This window comes from Rhipicephalus sanguineus, chromosome 9 (assembly GCF_013339695.2).
Source record: "Rhipicephalus sanguineus isolate Rsan-2018 chromosome 9, BIME_Rsan_1.4, whole genome shotgun sequence".
NCBI lineage: Eukaryota > Metazoa > Arthropoda > Arachnida > Ixodida > Ixodidae > Rhipicephalus > Rhipicephalus sanguineus.
Window position 1 is genome coordinate 7,327,698 of NC_051184.2, and position 22,068 is coordinate 7,349,765.

Here is a 22,068-nt window from a genome sequence, read left to right on the forward strand (position 1 = left end):
GCAATGCAACGTCGCACTCCCGAATTACTACATGACTGGTTGGTTTTGTGAGGCTTAACGTTTTAAAGCGGCTCACGCTATGAGAGATGCCGTAGGGAAGGACTCCGGGCAATTTCGACCACCTGGGTCCGAGGTATTACGAGGAAAGGTTGCTATACTCTGTGATTTCTTGTTCGCGTTTTATTTGTACACGCCTAAAATGTTTCAAGATGGGCTGTTGCGCATACGGCAGGCACTCTCAACCCTTGACCGGTAACTTATCACTGTCACTAAAGCGGAAACTCCACAACCATTGTATTTTGCCATCATTAACATAGGGGGTAGGAAACTGGAGAATTACAAAGAAACTCGAGAAGAAACTAAGAACTACCCAGCGTGCAATGGAACGAAAGATAATAGCGGGAACCCTAAGAGGTAGCAAGGCGGAAGAGTGGATCAGAGAGCAAACAGGGGTAGTCGATATCTTAGTAGATATTAAAAGAAAAAAAAATGGACCTGTGCTGATCACGTCCTAAGGAGAACAGATAACAGATGGGCAGTTAGAATATCGGAATGGATACCAACAGATTTGAAGCATGGCCATGAACGGAAAAGGTTTAGGTGGAGCGATGAAATTAGGAAATTTGCGGGCATAAAATGGAATCGGCTCGCGCAGGACACGGTGGTTTCATTGGGAGAGAGCTTTGATGATGATGATGATGATGATGATGATGGTGGTGGTGGTGGTGGTGGTGGTGATGATAACACTGACTTTGCCATCCGCGTTGCGTGTCGCCGCCCTGGGATCCACGGGCGGCGACGCAGCTTTTGCGCACGGAGCATGATAGTCATCTGCCGGTAATCTTCGCACCTTCGGACAAGCTCAGCTCGCGGAGTTGTTTCAAAACCCCGCGGGCCAGGGAGCTGTACGCCTCCCAGCCCACGCAGAAACGAGTTTGGCTTGGCACGCTCCAGCGATCTCCTCTCGGCTGCAGCAAACAGCTCGTGTCGTTGAGGCGGCTGAATAATGCTTCACCGCTGTTTCCTCGAGCACTCCTCGCAGTGTTTCCAACGGGCTATAAACCAGGCTGCCGCTCGCGAAGCCGCTCTGTAGCCTTTCTCTGTGCTTTATAATCCTTTCAAATTTTTTTTTTGCTAGCCGTTAGTCTTTCCCTCTCGTTCTCCTACTCTCACCCTTGCACTCACGCTTTGCTAAGAGAGAAGTTTTTCCCTTTCCTCCCGTTTAACTCTTCCTCGCGTAGCTTCAGCCCTTTCCCTTCTTCCTCCACTGCACCTCCTTTCCTTTCTCCTTCTTCGAGCAAATTCTCCGCTGTCCCTCCTCATTTGAATAAAAAGAAAACCGTAGCGCGAAAAGAACAGGGAGAACACAAGAACGCAAGACTGACGCTAACTTCCAACTTTGCTAGCAGGGACAGTTGGGCGACTTGGTGCAATTTCATACTTGAAAAAAGCGCGAAAAAGAAACCACAACCTGTCCCCTTCGTTTCCCTGTGTTGTGGGCTTCTCGCGTTTTTTTTTAAATATGAACTTCCAACTGTGGTTTATTGTCGAAAAAAAAAAACGAAAATTTGTACTCATCGCCAGACCAGCATCGGGTATCACCTTCGCGATAATCAAGAAAGGAAACACAGAGTCAACGTTTTACTAAGCCACATTCCTCCCCCTCCTCCTCCTCTGCCTTACACGACCTACGCTCTCTCTTTCTATCTATTTTCTCTCCTTCTTTCGTAATTCCTCTCGATCCTTCTCTGCCACTCTGCTTCATCTTTTTCTTCCTTCGAGTTCGACGTTCCATCATTTCACTGTTTCCATCTTCTCCTCCCTCACGCGCATTCGGCCCTTAACCCCCTTTCTCTCTAGCTCCTCCTTTCCACCTCGTGCGGCACACAGAAGCACTGCTGCGTTCCGCTCGCCGTCTTGTCATAGAAGCAGCAGCAGCAGCGTCGGCGTTATTTCTGGCGTCTCCCCGCACGCGCACAGCCGCCCAACGTGCGCGGTCATATCTCACGAGGCCGAGCTTGGCAGCCGAAACCTCGGCGCCGCTAATTCGAGAATTGAAAGTGCGCTAAACGCCCCGACTGTCTTGCTCTTCTTCAGTGCACAAGAAACGGGGGGATGGGGGAGGGGATGTTGTAAGACGGTGGAGCGACCTTGTGGCCGCGTCACGCGCTGTGCGTCAAGTGGTCGCGGTGGTCATTTACAGGGAAAATTAGTAGCAGTCAGCTGGCACCTCACCGGCTGCAGTTGCTGTTGAGCTTGCTGTGGATGGCTTGCGTAGGGCGTTTCATAGACACTGTCAATCAATAAATTAATTACAACTTATTAAGGCGGAAGCCTAAAGTGTCTTATCGGATGAAGAACGCGGCGTTTGCTACAAAACCTCACCTCGCGCACAATGCAAAACAAGAAGCAGGGTTCGAGCTGGAGTCGAACCCTGGCGTCCTGCATGGCAGTCATGCGTCCTATAACAGAGCAAAGTCACCGGTTGAAACTTTTTCAGAAAAAGATCGTTCATAGATGTAATATTGCGCGGCAGAAGCGTAGAACCGCACCAGATGCTACACCATGTGAATTGCATAACGAGTGTGAAGTTTAGAGCTTCCCACACATTACAAAGGGCTCAAGCCATACTTGATCATTATCGTCATCAACAGCCGTAGCATCAACAGTGTCCAGATACGTAGGTGCACATACTGCCTCGCAGACGCGTAGTGGTTACATCTATACATCGCAAAATGGTCATGAATTACGGTGTAGTGGGTATTTCGCAACTGTACTTGCACTAGGCGCTCTAAGAGAGCTTGCAACGGGCTAGGAGGCCGCTCCTCCATCTTACGCCGGGACTGCGCTGTGTGTTCCGCGCCGGCCTAGCATTTCTTTTTTTTTTAATTTTAGTTTAGAAAATGTCTTTTTAAAGTCGACTTCGAGGGTGGTTCCAAAGCCTCAACCTACTTCCCATATGACGTTCTGTATTAATATATTGCTTCATGTACGTTGCGTGTTCTTTTGGGCGATGCTCACGTGCGCCCAGCGTACTGACGGAAGAAGCGACCTGGTGGAAGAATTCACCTAGCTCGCGCTGTCAGCTAAGAGTGGGCAACGCTGCAACTGGCAATGTAAATATACCTAGAAATAAATCTACAGCTTAACCACCCCGTCGTCCACGTGACTATATATAGATCGGGAACTGACATGGGAACGGTCGGCTTTCTCCAGATGCTCATTGGTCCTGTAAAGCGTGCTTTGTCTGTTAGACAGGTGCGTTTAGCAGCGAAGCCAAAAACCTTGGAGGACGGGTGCGGAGGCGTCACACACACACACACACACACACACACACACACACACACACACACACACACACACACACACACACACACACACACACACACACACACACACACACACACACACACACACACACACACACACACACACACACACACACACGCACGCGCGCACGCACGCACACACACACACACGCACGCACACACGAGAACCGCAAGAGAATTCACGCTTTTGAAAACAGCTCCCCGCCCTAAAAATGTCAATACAAACGAATTCGCCCTCAAAGCCAAGCAAAGCTTTTTATTCAACTGAACTCCTATGGTGAATTCCAATGGCAGATTCGGAGCACTTCCGGTAGCAATTTTTCTGCTCCATTCGGAGCAAGTCTGTTCCATTGGCAGATTGAGAGTGCTCTGTATGTTTCATTGGCAGATCTGGAGCAGCTGCTGCGCCAGATTCACTCCACGGAGCAGCTCTCTCTACTCCGCGAAAAGCGGCGGATTCGACCGGAAGTCGCAAGCTTCACGTGCGTGCGCAGAGCGTGGCGTACCGCGTGCGCGATGAAATGCGCTGTCCGATCGCGCCCGTTCTCTCCGCTCGCGCCCGTGAAGGCGAAAACTGCGCGAACCGCGAGGAATGCTGGACGCTTGGGAAGCAGATGTGCGCTAGCGCCCCCTACCGTTTGCTCTGGCGAGGGCATTTGTGTTCCATTGGCAGATTTCTTCAGTTGCTCTCCGCCGGAGTGGAGTGCTCCGGCGCAGAGTTCGTCGGCCACTCCGAATCCGCCAATGGAATTCACCACTAGTGTTTGCTCTTTTTCTAGAAGAATAATATCAGTACGTTCGTAACATTTTCCTATTGTCAGACGTCTGACATTTTTTTTCCTTACGTGATATTTCCAACAGTTCGCAGATTGCCAAGGGCCTCATTTGATTAAAAATGAATGAGCATATGTAAGTAATATATGGTACGCCAAACATCTCTGCTGTGACTTAGCAAACGCTTATCAGTCCTTATTATTCCTCTCTTTTTTTCATTGCCCATGGTAAGGCAATCTGACACGCGCTCCTGCGATGTCGACATCTTTCCGTCTTGCTCCTAGAAACTTGCTAGTAATAATCAACATTGACAGCGCTATCATAGTTCTGGGTTATACAGTATCACGCGATGCCAATATTCACTAATAAAACTGCCCGTAAAAAGAAAAAAATATCATTTTCGCTGTTTCTGGAATGAAATTCTCAAGGCCTCCGTCTAAAGCATTTCACCCCGGTTCTCGTCACTTAGAAGAAAGAAAAAATATTTTGGGATATTGAACTTACTAGAAAACTGCCTGTGTGAAGCCAACGGATAACTGTGCCGAGGAAAGCACTAGATGAAGTAATTAGTAATTTTTAATGGAAGTGCAGTAATTATACGGTAAAGGAAAATATAAGTGGACGAAAACACAGTTTGCCATCGATGGAAATCGAACCCACCCACAAGCACCGAATGACGCGAACTCCGCGAGATATACAATGACAGCTGTGAAGATTCCGGCATTAGTGCCCTACGAGTGCTACAGAAGTTGCTGCTTTCGGCTGTGCTCACTCAGCTTTAGTGCACTGAAGTACCTGCAAGTTAAAAAATCGAAGAACGTTTTCAAAGAACAAAAAAAAAAAAAATCCGCCATGTCTCAAGTGGACAGAAGTAGGCAAAGTGACAGCTTAGTAATGACTGATCACTGAATACACAAATAAGGAAATAAGGAAATAAGACACCACAAAACGGATACAGGCAGAAAGATCCTTGTTAGTATCGTCTTCGTGGTGTCCGGTTTCCCGTCTTGAGCATTTAGCAGTCAGTCATTAGAAGGAACCAACTGGTCTCTCAAGACATTCTACTTGACAGCTTAGCATGTTACCGGGAACTGAAGGCTCTTTTGCTTTGCTTATCGCCAGCCATAAGGCGCTAATACTTGATGATCTCATCGTCATCATCATTATTTATCAACCTTTAATGCCTCTGTTGGGGTGTTACATAAGGGGGGAGCATACATAAGAAAAGGAACGTTCAAGCAGTCACGAATTCAGTAAATACAATAAAAGTAATATTTAGAAGTGAACACGAGGTGAAATGCAAACGGTCGAAACACAGAAGTAATATGCGTATAAACAGGGATTTCCCGCGCATCTCTCCCTCACTTTCAGTTCATTCTGCGAACAAATCACCGAGCTCAGTCTCTGGTGCCACCTCGCGAACGCATCTTAATCTCGCTCTAGAATCTCGGTTATCCTCCTTCTCCTGCCGAACGCGCGCGCCTTGAGCGACCTTCTCGAAGGTCGACCTGCGAAGCGCTCCCGCATCCGAGCCTCCCCCCCCTCCCCCCTCGAATACCTGTAAAACACGCAATCTGGCCGAGTACTGTAGCTACGATAAGGCGACGGCGCTTGCTGGAGCAGCAGGAGGAACAGTCGCAGCATCTTCCATCCTCCTCTCTCCCTCTCAAGCAGGCCCGTGGCGCTGTGTGCACACCGCCCGTCTCGGCCGTTCCTCCTCCTCTCCCGCACCCTCGGACCCCCCAACTTCGCCGTTTTGTATACCTCTCGGAGAGAAGCCACTCTCTCTCTCCTCCACTGAGCCTTCTCTCCACCCTCTCGCTTTTACACCCGTCCCGGCAGCGGGGCCCGGCCCACTTTACGAAAAAACCGCGCTCCGCCCGCCCGGCACTTTCAGCGCCTCGGGAATTCCTCCGCCACCTCGAGGTTCGGGGGTGTCCCCCACCTCCGCTGAGAACGTGCACGACCACCACGAAACAAGAGAGAACTCGGAATACGACGACTCGTCGCCACCGCTGCACTACGACGGTTTTCTTCGGTGTTCGAAGTCCACCCTCCCGCCGGGAATGTGCCCGCCGCCGCTGCTGGATTAACTACTCCCTTGTGCCGGATCGCTCGTTCGTCCGTCTCCAGTGAGCGACAGGAGAGGACGAGAGAGCGCTGAGAGAGGGAGAGAGAAGGGGTGGGGATCGGTGCTCGATCCCCCCGTGCGGGTGCAAAGCCGGCCACACCACGGCGCCCTCGACGAGTCGGGACCCGTGTGGATTTTAGCCTCGTCGCCGTCGCCGACACCCGTCCGTCGTGATGGGGACACGGTAATCCAATCTTCTCCCTCTTCGCGCCGCTGCCACACCGCTCCGCTTGCATCGCGCTGCTCTCGGGCCCAGAGCGAGGCCTTCCCGTGCTCCGACGCAAATATTAAGATCGTTACCGCTCTAATAGACACGTAACGACCTCATCCGTCCCTCCTTGCAAATTCCACGGTTTAATGAATGCGTTTCAGCATCGTAGTTGAAGAGTAACGGCTTTAATAGACACGCCGTTGTAGCTTATCGGCTAAAGACTCGTTCACACCGGCGACTAGCACTGGTCGCAAATGGCCGCTTTGGTCGCAAAGCGACTGCTTTGGCTCAGTCGCGCGAATGCAGTCGAAAACCTCTGAACCAATTAGGTGCGCAAGAACAGGATGTCAGCTTATTTTACGGGGCGATGGCAATGCGACTAGACGTGAATTCTTTGTGACGACGGGTGTATAGGTCGCGCGAAGTTGTGAACATCGGTCGTGTAGAGTCGCTTTTTGATCGCCAGTCGCAAATGGTCGCGCGATCGGTGCTAGTCGCAGGTGCGAATGAGCCTTAAGATGCTGGGTTCGTGGACGCGGGCTCGATTTCTCAGGCCGTGGAGGCCGCATCTCGATCGGGAGCGAAACACAACAAACACCCTCATACTTGGATTTACGTGCTCATTAAAAAAACACGATGCGATCGAAATTAATACGGGGTCCCCCGAATACGGCGTTACTTATTACCACGTCGATGCTTTGGCACGTAAGAGACGATAATTTAATTTTTCTTTGAAATTCCAGAGTTTTGATAAAAGTTAGGTGACCACACATGTGAAAACGGTATGGGCTTATTGATTGCGCTCATAGTGGGATCAGTGTTGCAAACTGCCCCTCCGCTAGAGACTAGTCTAAACGTGCCGGTAACTTCGCCTATCTGTCAGCGTACTTTGAAACATCTTTCATCTCAGTCATGTGACTGTAAATTGATATACGCTAAACGGCTGCTCTAATCTGCGGTGTAGGTGAGCTTCTATAGCCATCTAACAGTCTGCGCTACCTTCCGCGAGTGGTTCTTAATGCGCTGGTTTCCAGGCTCCTAAACCGGGTCGTGACGTCTGTTATGACGTGGCGTAAGGTCGACCAATACCTCAGGGCTTTCGTAATGTCTCTGTGGCCTTGGTTGAAAGAAAATGGTTGAGCAGTTAGTTTTGTTGGCAAAGTCAAAAGAAGTGTTGAGTTACTGCTTCCGAGACTGCCCAAAGCCGTTTACGGTATACTTTAGTTAATTACAGCTGCGCGTTTGCTCACAATTTCAAGAAATTGGACGCGGATATTTGCTGAACACGCACCACATCGCAGTGTGAGAAGTCGCCGTTGCGAGTGGAAAAAACGGAAGATCAGAATGACATATTTATAAAGTCTTTCGCTAACGCTACACAGATAAATCGCTGTTTCATTGAGCCTATATTTCATGACGGAACAAGTGTTTGACGCTAACCATTGCATCCGCTCTACCACCATCTGAACTCATTGCAAAGCGGCGTATTATTATGCGGGACGACATTTTTGATCATCTTTGTGGAACAAAAGATTTCTGCCTGATTACTATTATCGTAACCGTGACGAGGAACAAGGCTGGAAATAATACACGTCAAGTGCTCGTCAATTCTAAACGCAATTCTATTGGCTTAGTGTTTTCTTATGCTCCCCTTCGAACAAACGCTCAATACTTTGTTGTAGTGGCTCCTTCGGATTATTTAATCTGGCTTTACATGCTCGTACTGTCATTTGGGGCACGTATTTGAGAAATACTTAGGGCTATTGCCGGTGCGTCGATGCAGTTCAAGTACATTACGTTACGACATGCGTCGCTTACATTGACGCAGTTCACGAACCATGAAAGACACTGAAGGTAGACAGGACGAACACCTAAACTAGTTTAAACGAAAAACGCAGCACTGTTTCTTCTCCGTGGTATTTATTAAAGACGTATATGACGCACAAGCTAGGCCCAGACGAGGCCTTCTTAATCAAGGACGTAGATGTTCTTCCACTGTAGACCTTATGTGAATCGTACCATCTATCAATCTGACACAAAGATTGTATTAGGTGGACACTTAATTTTGAAGGTCTGATTAAAAGTTTTCGTTGACTTGGCTAGTAAATCTCCTCGGTGTTCAGTTGATCAGCGTCAGAGATACCGTATTTTCTCGCATATAACCCGCCCCTGCATGGAACACGCACCCCTAACTTTAACTCTACAAAAAAAAATGCATATAACCCGCATCCCCACTTTTTCAGTTTTTTTGGTGCGGGTTATATGAGAGTAAGTACGGTACCTATGTAACGAGCATTGATTGACTGATACAACCAGCAGTATTCCATGTTATCCTATGAGACGTCAACGTTACCGACACGCAGAACTGAAGGCATCCCAGAAAACGGTCCACCAACAATAAAGCCACTGTCTGTTGTTTGCTACGGCAATAAAATCGTAGAAAGCTAGCTCGCTGATGTTTTCAGGATACCCATCTCCAATCACAGTCACTCCATGCTGTCGACATTACAACCACTAACGCGTGTGTCTCGGAGACTGTAATTTTGCTGCTATGCATGAAGCATTTGATCCGACTCCCGACCAGACGCATACGCCGTACACTGAAACAGCGGGACGTAAACAACGCCGAACACTCAACTGATTTTGTAACAACGTAAGGAGCGGATGGTGTCGGAAGTTCATCCTAAACCCTTTAACTACGGCGTCCCTGGTCCGCACGTAAAATACCGTCCGTTTTTATATTATCACACATCCTACGAACAGACGAGAAATTCGTGACCACGGGGCTTCGCTGGGGCAAACGTTTTGACAAGCGGACTTGTCTTCTTCAAATCTGCAACTGCCTACATTAGCGCTTGTATGTACACATTCACGCGCTAATTATGTATGTATACATACACGCGTTAAGTTAGGCAATGACATACACTCGCTAAGGTAAGCAGTTGCATCATTGAAGACCAGCACGCTTGTCGAAACGTCGCCTCCAAAGACACCCTGTGTTGGCGAATTTTTCATCTCTGCAAGCTTCCATCGTCTCCTAAACTTCTGCCTTTTTTGTCTTCTTTTTTTTTTGGGGGGGGGGGATCTTACGAACAGATTGACAAACACGAGCCAGGTAACTTGGATAAGCTCGCTCGTTTGCGGTGTCCGGTGGAACGGGAATGCGAAACGGGCCGCCTGGTGACCTTGGCAAGGTTGGAAGAAGGGGATGGGGGGGGGGGGGCATGTCCGAACGCTTCCAGCAGGAGCAGTAGCGGCCGTGTGCAAAACACGCTGACACCGCTGAAAGCGAAGATGACGCCCCGAGACGCGCCTATAGCTGTCCCTCGCTGGGCCGTTGTTTTTGTTGCTTCTGCCGCCGTTGTTTGTGCGGGCTGGGCTCTTTCTTTAGCTTGTTCCTCTTCTTCCAGAGGTATAGAGTCACACCGGGGAGCGACAGAGGGGGAATTTTTCGAGTTGCCAGCTGCGCGACTAGCCAAGAAAACTGGGAACGGGGTCGTCTTGGAGAAAGAGGTGGGCTGGGTGAAGGAAGGCAGGCCGGAATTTCTTTTATTTCTAATATTCCTCTGCCCCGCGAGGAGGGGGCCGCGGCGTTGACTTGTTTGCGTGAGTCAGAGTAGCTAATATTACTGCTGCGCCTCGTCGTCTTCGTCTTCATCCCGCCCACTGCCGGCGGCACGGGCCCGGGCCTGCGGCGGCCTACATTGGTGGGGGACGTCGAAAGGCCAACCAGTCAATTATAGCGGACGCGGTTCAGGGGGTCCCGCGCGAGGTCGCGCCACCCCTCCACCCCGACTTCTGGCGTTGAGGTCGCTGTGCCGTTACCGAAGGGAGACTCGGTAACGGCTTGCCCTGTTACGCCACCGGTTGCACTACTGAGGTTATATTTCGACGTTCGTCTGGCAACAAACGGCTCGGTCTCTACCGATTTCTCTACTGCCAGACTTTCGCGCCTGATAATTATATCTGAATACTTATAAACAATGCGACACCTTTGTTACGGGACATTGTGAACTTATTGTTTTTATTGTGATAATAGCTAAATGTCTTGTTGATATTTTTACTCACTTTTTTTGTTTGACTGATTATACGTACATATTAATCTGTTTCTGTATTCCAATTTTGCACATCTATGTCAGTGGTTCGCCCTCTATCGAATAAAGTGTACGTGAGAGTAGGGGATGCTTCGATATCAAAAATAAAAGATTTTTCAAGGAAACGCTAACAATAATATGGCGAACTGATATTTCACTTTTGAAATTTCCGGAGCCCTCCACTACGGCGTCCCTCATACTCACATCGTGGTTTTGGGACGTTAAACCCCAGATATTATTATTATTATTATTATTATTATTATGATATTTCACTTTTTAGTTGGCCTATTTAATTTTTTTTGCACACTGCTCAATGCCAGAATTCTTTTGTCATTGTCCTTTATGTAAAGGTGCCTCGAGTTGTATTTCTTGTAAAGAGTCGAAAGATAGCGAGAAGTTGTATGTTGGCTTAGTTATTCAGATGATTAAGCGTCACGTGATTACATTAATGTGCCTGTAAACTTCAGAGCTTAACTGGGCATAAGCGTTAACAGTGAATTTTTCCAGAATAATCTGTTAGATGTCGGCGATGTCACAGCACCAATATCTAGCTAGTCACTTATATTACTACACATTCCAACAAGGCTTGGATCGGTTCAGTTTTTGAAAAGTGCCTTGAACGTGAGGTCCCCATATGGCTCAGAATTCTGAAACCTCATCCTGTGTATTTTGTTGCTACTTTTATTACGAATGAATGACTTATGATTCTGATCTGGATTTTAATAATTGCACTTTTCGAATTTCAATCTGAAATTGTTCTTAAAAATAAATGCTTCAGTTAAGTTAAACGTGGCATACTGACTGGAGTTGTCACGTGGTTTTGTGATTCATATTATTGAAGCGTGACGTCAGAAACTTGATATCACTCTCATTTTTGCTTGCTTATCTTGACTTTAATGTGATTTTTCTTCTATATAGTATCTTCGGGAGCCTTTAATCCCGTTCCCCCAACATATCTAGGGTGGAATGTCCATAGTTAGGTTAGCAGTAGGTCAGCAGGTTAGATTAGGTTATGAAGTTGTGTACACGCCAGCAAATATACCTGCCTTCCAACAAGAATTTTCTCTTACTATCTTTCTCTCTCTGTTAGGCAACAAGCTATGCCTCACGTTAATCTACGTTAATCCAGCATTGTTAAGGGCCGTGGTGGTTAAGTTAGGCTTTGATATAGTGACACGTGGCAAGGAAGCCCGGTACATTGCATCGTAAGTTAGCGCGATTCAATTATATTAGCTTCGCATCGATCGAAAGAGCACAGACCCGCAAATTCTTGCGATTCAAAAAGAAAAAGAAAAACGCTTTAGGGACAATGTCTTCCACCCGAACTATGTAATGGAGCTCGACGATGCCCGATTTCTATATAAAAAAATGCGGGCCGATCTCGAAGGCAACGCAGCGTAACATACCGAGCGTCGCACTAAGTCACCTGACTTCAACCATCATTTACGCTCACACTGCCAGCGCTCGTTAGCACTGACTGATGCTACGTAGTACTGACTAAATTAGCGCTAGTGTTAGCTAGCGTTGGCTAATTATGACTAAATTATCGACATTTTTGGCTCGTGTTGTATATCAGCTGTTATGATTGATCGATTGATATTAGCTGTTATATCACTAATGTTGTATTCAATAAACCTCGCTACAATAATTTAGTTGTCTTCCAAATTTTTGAAAGAAAACGGAAGTCCAGTTCTTGTGTCCTCCAGTCCTTATGTCATTGTAATTCCAGACATTTTATGCCTAAGACAACTGGAAGGCGAAAGCAATCTTTTTTTTCTTGTTAGTCGATTGTATTGGTCCTCCCCCCCCCCCCTTTCTCCTGCGCGAAAGCTTTCCGCACACAACGTGGTTTTTCACTGCCTCCGGGATCGGAGGAATTGGAAGCTTTCTGCACCTTACTTGGTTTGCAGTGCCCCCGTGATCAGCCCACCTTTGACCAAGCGACGATGTCACTTGATGACGTCATCACGTAAAGTCTCGTGCCCTGACGTCATAGTAACGTAACGAAGACGTCATGATGACGTCACACATTTTGCAGACCTTTGACGTCGTGATGACGTGTTTGGGTGACGTCCTCACATAATGATGCTTTTTTTGCATGGCTGGTGTTGACGCCGCCGACGCCGACGGTTACTTTTCGCGTTTGACGAGACCTCTAATGCTTTCGCCTTAATAACACCCGGTTATGTGCACAGATGCTGCCGCTATTTCACTTATGGCAGTGACTACTGGTGAGGACCTTCTCGCATTTCATTGTGTACATTTAAAAAAAGATAGAAAAGTAAGAAAGCGCTCAAAATGATCATCCACGAGGTCAGAACACGTCAAAAGTCAATGACAAGGTGTTAAATTATGTGTGCGAAATGCAGAAGAACGTGTGCGGCAAGGAGGGGCTGCCAGTTTCCACTTTTGTTCGTTGCTTGCAAGGCGGCGCTGCTATAAATAGCGGGGCCGAATGTTTGCCCTGGCATCTGCCCCTATTTCCGTCCTCGCTACGCTCCATCGTCTGCTGCCCATGACGTCACCGATTGTTGTCTGAGACGTCACCATTCGATGTGGCTGTGTGAGTGCGCCTTTCGAAATCTTCGAGGAAAGGAAGCGCACTCTTAACGGTTCCTTCTTTTCTTATTCATTCATTCATTTATTTGTTTGGCTATACCTACTGTCACATCCTTGTTCTTTAAAAGCCATCTTAAAAATCAAGGCATCTTCGCACTAGTGGTGCCAAGCCTGAAGGAAGTGCGGAGCTGGGTAGCCTTCTTTGTTTCACTTCGGTTTTCTCCTTCTTTCCTCCTCTCTTTCTTTTTTTTCTCTTTTCCAGACTTTCGGCCATTTTTCTCTCTTTATTTATATTCTTCTTTCTATTTTTTCCTTTTGTTTCTCTTCTATTTCTATTTCTCGCTTGCTTGCTCTTTTTTCGATTTTTATACCTGGTTTTGCCAGCGTTACGCCAAGCTACATGAGACGACGACATCATACGGCAGCCCGGGACCCTAAGGTGCTCCGCACCTAATAGTTATCTCTAATGTCTCACATGTAGTAATTTATTGTTAGAGGTCATTCTAGCCATGATTTATCATAAATCGAGAATCGACTGCACATTTTAAAAGTGTAATGGTTTGACCACACTATCTCGTTTTTTGTTTTTTGTTCTTAGTGTAACGATCGTGGGCGCTAGCTTCAAAATTCACTAACGCGCTATGTTATGTCTATTACATAAAATTGGCTTTCGATATTCACTCGATGAATACAATGTTTGATTGGTTGCTAGGTTGTTCCTCGGTGAACTGGCGCAAGCAACTACCAGGAATTGGCTACAAGAGTCAGGCATTAAAATAGTTAGGAATGGAAATAAATGAAAAAGATCTGAAACAAAATGAAATTTGTTACAGATGTGACGTCTGTAATAGTTAAACTTAACAATAAGTAAACGTGTGAAATAAAACAACCCGGAAACTTTAGGATGTATTTATTTTGGTCTCAAACGGAAAAATGCATGCAGAGGGCATTACAAACATTCCTGCATCTAAAACTCACTTCGGTAGCACCAGAGAAAAAGATAATGGGAAGTGCCGGCGGAATAGGCAAACAAAAACTTTTCAAAGCAACATCGTTCACTATAGCGGCAGGACATTTGTATCGTTAAAATACTATGAAGCTTTTTATGCCACGTTTATTCGTACATGCGCGTTTTTTTTTCCTTTTAACAGCGCAGATGACATGCGGACGACAAAGCATGAGATGTTACGAGCACTGAGGTTTATCGTAACACATAGGCGTGCGCACGGGGGGGGGGGGCAGGGGGGGGCGGCCGCTTCCCCTAATCACATAAGAGGGGGGGGGCGCAAAGGCTGCCTCGTACATTGACCCTTTTAGTCACCTAAGAAGGTGGTAGGCGCAAAATCTGCCCCATACATTCACTTAGTAGGGTGGGGGCGCTGCGATGAACCTTTGCCCCCCCCCCCCTGATGGGGAACCCTGCGCACGCCTATGTTGTTGTTGTCTTTGAAATTCAGCGATCACGTGTTGCCTTTCTTTTCGATTTCATGGCCGTGCGTCGAGTGCTTTTGGCAGTTGGTGTTGAAATGAAACAAATAACTTCTTGTTTGTTGTTTTCGCGGCCATTTTTAACACGTTGACATTCTGCAGGCTCTTAAGTGAAGGTAACTTGAATGATGGGCAGTCAAACAGTGTCAAACGTCGACGTGTGACTAAAGGAAATTACGTTTCCACGTAAGCCCTCGCTATCAGCAGTTATGCTTTTTTTTTCATTTATCCAGAAAGTTGTTATCTGAAGTATTACGTGATAGGAAACAAGTAACGTGATACAATAATATGTAACCACAACACTGTCATAAACACATCTACGCGAGGCCCCCGCAGTGTCTTATCGGTTACGGTGCTCGGCTACTGACCCGAAAGACGCGGATTCGATAACCACCGCGGTGGTCGCATGTCGATGAAGGGAAGATGCTAGAGGCTCCCGTACTGTGTGATGTCAGTGCACGTCAAAGAACCCCAGGTGCTCTTAATTATGCAGAGCCTTCCATTACGACGTGTCTCATAATCACATGGTGATTTTGTCACGTAATACCAATAAATTATTAAATATATACGCAAGTTACGTTTTGGAAAACACAAGACATCGGAGTTAACCAACAGTTGAAACTTGTAGGGTCACATTTCTTACGTTTTTGAGTGCCTTAAGTAACATAAGCCACTGGTGAGAACTTTATAAAGCTTTTTGATCCTCACTTTTACAAACGATGTCAATAATCGTCCGAGACGAAGACTTCTTCCTGTAAAGCGTGCTTTGCCTGTTAAGCAACTAAGTATTGCAAAAAAAACCAACCACAAACCACAAGTTGAGAATTACATTATCATTGTCGCAATAATAATAATCAATCAATCAATCAATCAATCAATCATTTATTTAACGTGCCCAGGAACAACCGTAAGGTCTTTGTGCAGGCGCACGCAAAAAAAACAATAAAAATAAACTATACAATACAGACAGTCTTCAGAAATAAAAAGAGCAAATACACGTAGACAAAGAGAAATGAACACAAAAGGGGAGGAGTAAAATAAGACAACACGAGAAATATTGAAGGGGAATGAAAAATTAGATTGCATATATACAACTATGCGGAAAGGCGGAGAAGGGAAGACTTTGTACAGTGTCAATTTTTATGAAAGGGAACACGGGAGCGCATGGCCTGCGCGCTCCGGCGGCTGCCGTAAGCTCCGTCAACCGACAGCTAACGAAAGCTCGCCCGTTTTGGCGTCATCTATTGGCAAACAAAATAACAAGTCATGGCCGGTTGGGAAGCGCTTTTAGATAACGCTGCATCTCGGCTCGCGTAACGGGCGATGCAGGCAGCGCGTCGTCTGCCTGTCAACAAATCGAGCGTGGCGTGCCAGCACTGCGCGAGCTGCAGGAATTGCCCTTAACGCGAGCCGAGAGGCAGCGTTATCTAAAGGCGCTTCGCAACCGGCCATGACTTGTTATTTTGTTTGCCAATAGATGACGCCAAAGTGGGCGAGGTTTCGTTAGCTGTCGGTTGACGGAGCTGAAGGCAGCCGTCGCAGAGCGCAGGCCACGCGTTCGCGTGTTCCCTTTCATAAAAATTGACACTGTACATTGTGCCATACTATGTCAAAACAGTACAAAGCTCGTATAAAAACAATGATTGTGGACTATGAAAAATGTCAAGATCAAGAAAATTAACATTATAGAGACTTTGTATTCTGTGAACGGTAGAGTGTTGGAAGAAGCAGGCGGGTACATGAAACGGTCTGTTCTCTCTGGTTAACTTACGCGGAATTCGAAAATTAACACAATTGAGAAGTACAGGGCAGGATATGATACCGTGAACTAGCTTGTAAAGAAACAAGAGATCAGAACGATTTCGTCGGCAGTGAAGTGATGGCAATGATAATAATTCAGCAGTATTTGAACGAGATTTTTTAGCAAAGCGATGGTTATATATGCTAAGGAATTTTTTCTGGACTCGTTCAATGGTGTTACCGCTGGATTGAGCAATGCCATTCCATATCACGGACGCATACTCCAGTTGAGGAAGACATAGCGCGGTGTACAATTTTCGGAAGGGCATAGGAGAACGGAATTCTCTAGACAATCTGCAAACACAGCCTAGGGTGCGAAGACCCCGCAAAGCTACACGCTTAGCGTGAGCAGAAAAGTTTAACGTGCTATCAACAACAACACCAAGATCACTGATTTCATAAACCTTGCATAAGGACACAGAATTGACAGAGTATTGAAATGACACGCTAGATGTTTTGCGAGTGATAGACATGAATTTTGTCTTCGAGGCATTCAGAGAAAGGTTATTAGCGTTGCACCATTCGGAAAAAGAGCGCAAATCTGACTGCATAATAATAATAATAATAATAATAATAATAATAATAATAATAATAATAATAATAATAATAATAATAATAATAATAATAATAATAATAATAATAATAATAATAATCTTTATGTTCACCTTGGAATGGAGGTTTCACGCAAGGACTTCCAAAAAAAAAAAAAAACTTGGAAGACGCTTGGGCTTCGCCTTCAAGAGTAGAACGCGATAGGGTAATTAGGCCCCGTTCGCATCGCCTTCTCAATCGCTAGCCTGGCTTCTTTCTCTGTGGAATCCTCAACCAAGCCGCACGGAAACGAACGTCTGTGCGCATAACATTGGCCGTTCTAAACCATCATAGAATTCCTACTGCAAGTAAAGTTGCGAATTACCCGCTACGCCATAATTCTTCGTTTTTACGAATTGCCGAAGCACCCACTACGTGTCCGTAAGGCAGCACGCGCACCTGCACACTTTGTTAAGGCCGTTGCTGATTATGACAATTGTTATGCCTGTGTGCTTTGAAATTGGTGGACCTCTAAACCACCCATTCGTGGCGCGATTCACGTGTTTTGTCGCTTGGTGTGATCCTACGCTTCTGCCGCGCAATATTACATTGGTTAAGGAGACTCTTCGCACCAAATGGTATTCGTTGAGGGTTATCTTCAAAAATTGCTACAATCAGTGGCATGTCTTTGTGGCAGAACACCTGCTTGCCCCGCAGATGGCCTGGTTTTGAATCTCACTCGAACTGAAGGTTTTTGTTATCTATTAATTTGTATCTATCTCGAATTTTTTGCTCAACGATAACGCCGATTTTTTTCCTCACAACCAACGACGCCGACGCCGACACCGCGGAATTTCTGCGAAACGAGCTCTCTAAAGCTATCGCGTTAATACCACTGCCTTGCACCAGTCCCAGACTGAGTCGTATATAACCGCAACAGCAACAACAACAAGCGAACACAAGGAGACAAACGATCGTATATCACAAACAAGGTGTTACATTCAGCAGAAACTTCGTTATTTCAAAAAATACGCGCCACCAGAAACGATACGCTTTAGCCTGCGAACATACCTAAACCGCCACATAGGCGTCTTTAGCTCACATTCAATGTTTTATGCATTTTGCTGACTACGTCAGTTTGCCTTAACACCAAACATCCTGTCTTTTTTTGTCAGTGCTAATAGTACATAAAAGCGTGAGTTTTCGTTGGGATGGTTCACTGACTGACACAAAATTTTGATCCAATGTGGCCTGCTATATTTTTATCTCGCATTGATGTAACCGTATTTCCAGAAGCGCCAGTTCAACTCGCATTTTCAATTAAAATTACTTTATGCCCATTTTATGGGCACAAACCATAATATGATCATGAGCTCCACAGTATCGGAGAATTCTCGCTCGACTTTGACCACACGTGGTTCTTTAACGTGCCCCTGAATATGAGTACACGTGTGTTCTTGCGTTTCGTTACCAGCTAAATGCGGTCGCCGTGGCCGGTAATCGAACCTGCGTCCTAGAGCTTAGTAGCGCAAACATCTTAGTCGTTAAGTTACACTCTAGAAAAAAAAAAGGAGTGCCTGTTGGCGAGTCTTGACTCTCCACATATATAACTATTAATGGGTCATTCTCTTGAGCGCCTTCTAGTGGGTCGTCCTCTTCTCTGAGAGCACGCCCCTCGTGCAGAGTCGGCCCCGCTTTGACTGTCGCTGTCGTGCGCCGTCGCCGAGTGCCCGCTAATAAACGTCTTGACACTATCTTTAATACTATTTTCGAGAGTCGCGCCTCCCTGTAGAAAGTACAGTGATCGTCAAAAAGGAGTCGACGTGTACCGTTCAAAGGCGTTATATATGTGGCAAGTCGAGAACCCCCCCCCAAAAAATAACAGGCACTCTTTTTCTTTATTGCGGTAGCAATTATATGCACGCTTGTGGCGTATTTATGCCGTCGCCGTCATGTTCCGTTTTAAGTCTAAGTCGATAACATCGCCCCGCGCGTCGTATGGTCTGTGCGCGAGCCAAAGCTTGTAAAGGGTACAGACGAGCGTTGCTCAAACAGCGATGAAACGCGCCGTCCGGCTCCGTCGGGCGAAGGAGCACGAATGGGGGCTGAGGTGGGGGAGGGCGTTGGGTTGGGCTGCGTCGCTCGGGCGGCAACTGCGTACTTTGATCAAAAGGGCGTAATCGCGCGCGTTATCTTCATAGACATCAGCAGATGGCTCCTACCCTTGTACGTTCTGTGTTCCCACCGCTTGGTTCGCGTAGAGGTGACAGAGAGCACGAAAACAGCGGCCATATTCTCTCACGCCAGCGTTTTGTAGAGTTACGCGAGATCGTATCCTGAAGAAGTTAGCTGCTAGCCTTATCTTGGGATAACATTCCAATCGGTTGCTATCGCATTCGTTACTTCGCCCTTGCGACGAAACTGTGATATTTTTTTTTGTGTATCACGGTAGGCAGCTCGGCTTTTCAACGCGACCATTAGCTCCTTGGTGACCTTGCCTTTACGATGACTCGGTGTACGTGCGGCGACCTGAACCGGGCGTTCGCTCGCGTTAGGCTATTTTCAGTGTGCCCCACGCTGAGTAGTATGTGTAGATATCTCAGGCAGTGTTCGTTTGTGTCTGTTGCCTCTCACTATTCGGCGGCGCCCTTCTGCTTCTCGGAGCCAGCTACCGTTTTGGCCTGGACGGATGTACACTGAGTGGTTGCGACATGACCGCTGCATGCAGTGACGTCTCGAAGAAATATTTCATCCCCGCACAAGGCGTCCCGCTTGTGCCCCGTCGACCGGTTCGCGACCCACGCGTGCTCTTACGTCTCGAAATGCCGAAGAGCATCTATTTAAACGCGTACCGAGAGAGGCTTGGCATTCCTGGAGGCCTGGCGCGCATCGCTTCTCCGAGAAACAACAAACGCGAAGACGCTGAGCGAATTAAATGGGCCGCGACTCGACACTGGGCCCAGCAGGCATAGGTGTGCGCACGAGGGGGGGGGGGGGGGGACGTGGTGGCCGCTTCCCGTTGTCATCTATGGAAAGGGCGCAAAATATGCCCTGTATTTTTTGCTCAGTCCGACCTGTTCCGTCATTTTTAAAAGAGGAGGGCTATGACCACACATGTTTTCGGCGATAATGGCGGCCGAAGGCCCCAGACGCAGCATTCCAAGAACTGTTTACTTTCCATTTTTATCCTTGAAAGACAGGGACCAAAGGCAGGTCATTATGAGAAGCACGCCATCACTTCATTTTCACTTTTTCATCCATTGTGAAGCATGCTGTCGGGAATCGGGGGGGGGGGGGGTGAGGTGAAACGTTCACCCCTCCCTTTAATAGAGAACCTTGGGCACGTCTGTGCCAGCAGGTGATAGCATGCACTTGTCGATAAGCGTTTAGGCTTGCTGGCAATTAGGGGTGTGCGAATAGATATGTTTTAGATCAAATAAGTGAAAAAGCGAATTGAATCGAATATCGAACAATTTTCGAATTGTTTTTTCAAATACTGAACAACCGTTCTTTACAGTTATCACAAAACGATGTTCACATCCAGGTATGCATAATTTTAGCATTAAAACCCACAAATTAAGCAGCATGACCAAATTAGTAGTTAATTCGCATGTATACAACTCTTCAAAAAGTGCAAGTAATCATCGTATGGCCTGTAATCGGTGGCTTCTGTAAATAAACCTGAAAAGGTTGTTCTAAATTCCACTGATGGGACAAGATCTATTGACTTTTTTTTTAGAGATAACAAATTTAGTAAGCTTGTCTGTGGTTTTATGGTCGTCCATCCACAACCGAATGTCAGTGGCGCCTGGAAACAAACTACCGGTGACATTTGTCATAAAGTACACAGAGGAAAGAAAAAAAACGCGCCAGCTCCACACCGTGAGAACTGTACAAACAGCGGAGCAGAGCTGAGGATTCGCCTGCCTCTGTTGACGCTATTGGCTTGTGTTTATCCGAGCTGAAGCCCCAAACGTGCAGCCTGCGCGGCATCCATGGCGAGAAACGAAACGTTCATTTGTGATGCCGTCGTGCCATCTTTTGACCTATTTTGTTATTGACTTGACCTGTAGCTCCCTCTTTTGGCCTATTTTGGTACTTCAAGCGTGATGTCAAGTGACAACATGAGACGACAGCCCGGGGCCCTAAAGTGCTCCGCAGTTAAAAATAAATTTCCTGAAACGCAGCTCGAAATTCATCCTGTCTGCTTATGCTCCTGTGTTTTGTATTCACGCTTTGGAGATGAGTTGAGCTCGTGAAAGGAATAACACAACGAACAATGAAAACAATGTGGTGTGCGCAAGCGAAAAATATCGAATAGCTATACGATCCAACTATAAAAATTGCATTCAAGTAGTCAGTGAGCCATTCCGGATTCTATGCGATATAGTTAGCATCCTATTACGTCCGCCACGATGCTTGTCTAGAGTTCACAAGCGGATACAAGTGTAGTCTTTGAGTTAAAAAGCTGTAACCTAGATAACTAAGCCCTCCTATTTTCCTTTTTTAATATTAATAACTTTTTTTTTATTTAATGAACGGACTAAAAGACTCACGGGGTCCGTTATGCGATCGCCTAAGACGACTCGAAGGTGAAAGCCATCTCTTTTTCTTCGCAGTCGATGGGGCATAAAGGTGAGGAGGAAGAGAATGAGAGAAAAGGTTAAAATATAAAGAAGTTTATCAGACCCGGTGCTCACTGCCACGTAGACTGCCACGCGTGCCGGATTGATAGGTTCGCCTGCTGCATGGGCATGCGCAGATAAGTTTTCGTGCCTTCTATCTTTTCAGCCGTTGTGCTTCTCTTCAGTTGTTAGTCGGCGTTTGTGGTGTCCTGACTTCTTTCTTGTGTCCGTGTTTGCACGCCCTGTCTTTTTAGAATGCTGACTGCTTCTCCGGAGTACACGCACGTCTTATTTTCCTGGCGCAGCGATTTATCTAAGTCAAGAATAATGGAAGTGGCCATAACGAAATTTCGTTGCCGCGTTACCTCCCTCAATTTTTACTTGCGTAGAGCACGTTTAGTGACTTCCCCTCTGTGCGTCTTTGGTAATCAGGAGGAAACTATTGGTCATTTCTTTATATGTACCAATTAAATATTTCGTTACCAATAATTGCTGCCAGTTCAATACATTAAGGAAAAGAATATTA

General features: G+C 46.6%; 1 protein-coding gene across 1 annotated transcript in view; it reads left to right on the top strand.

Annotated features, from left to right (window-relative positions):
* Positions 1-22,068, top strand: part of LOC125759901 (twitchin-like) — a 105,989-nt gene that overhangs the window by 13,130 nt on the left and 70,791 nt on the right. The gene's annotated exons all lie outside the window — the stretch shown is intronic.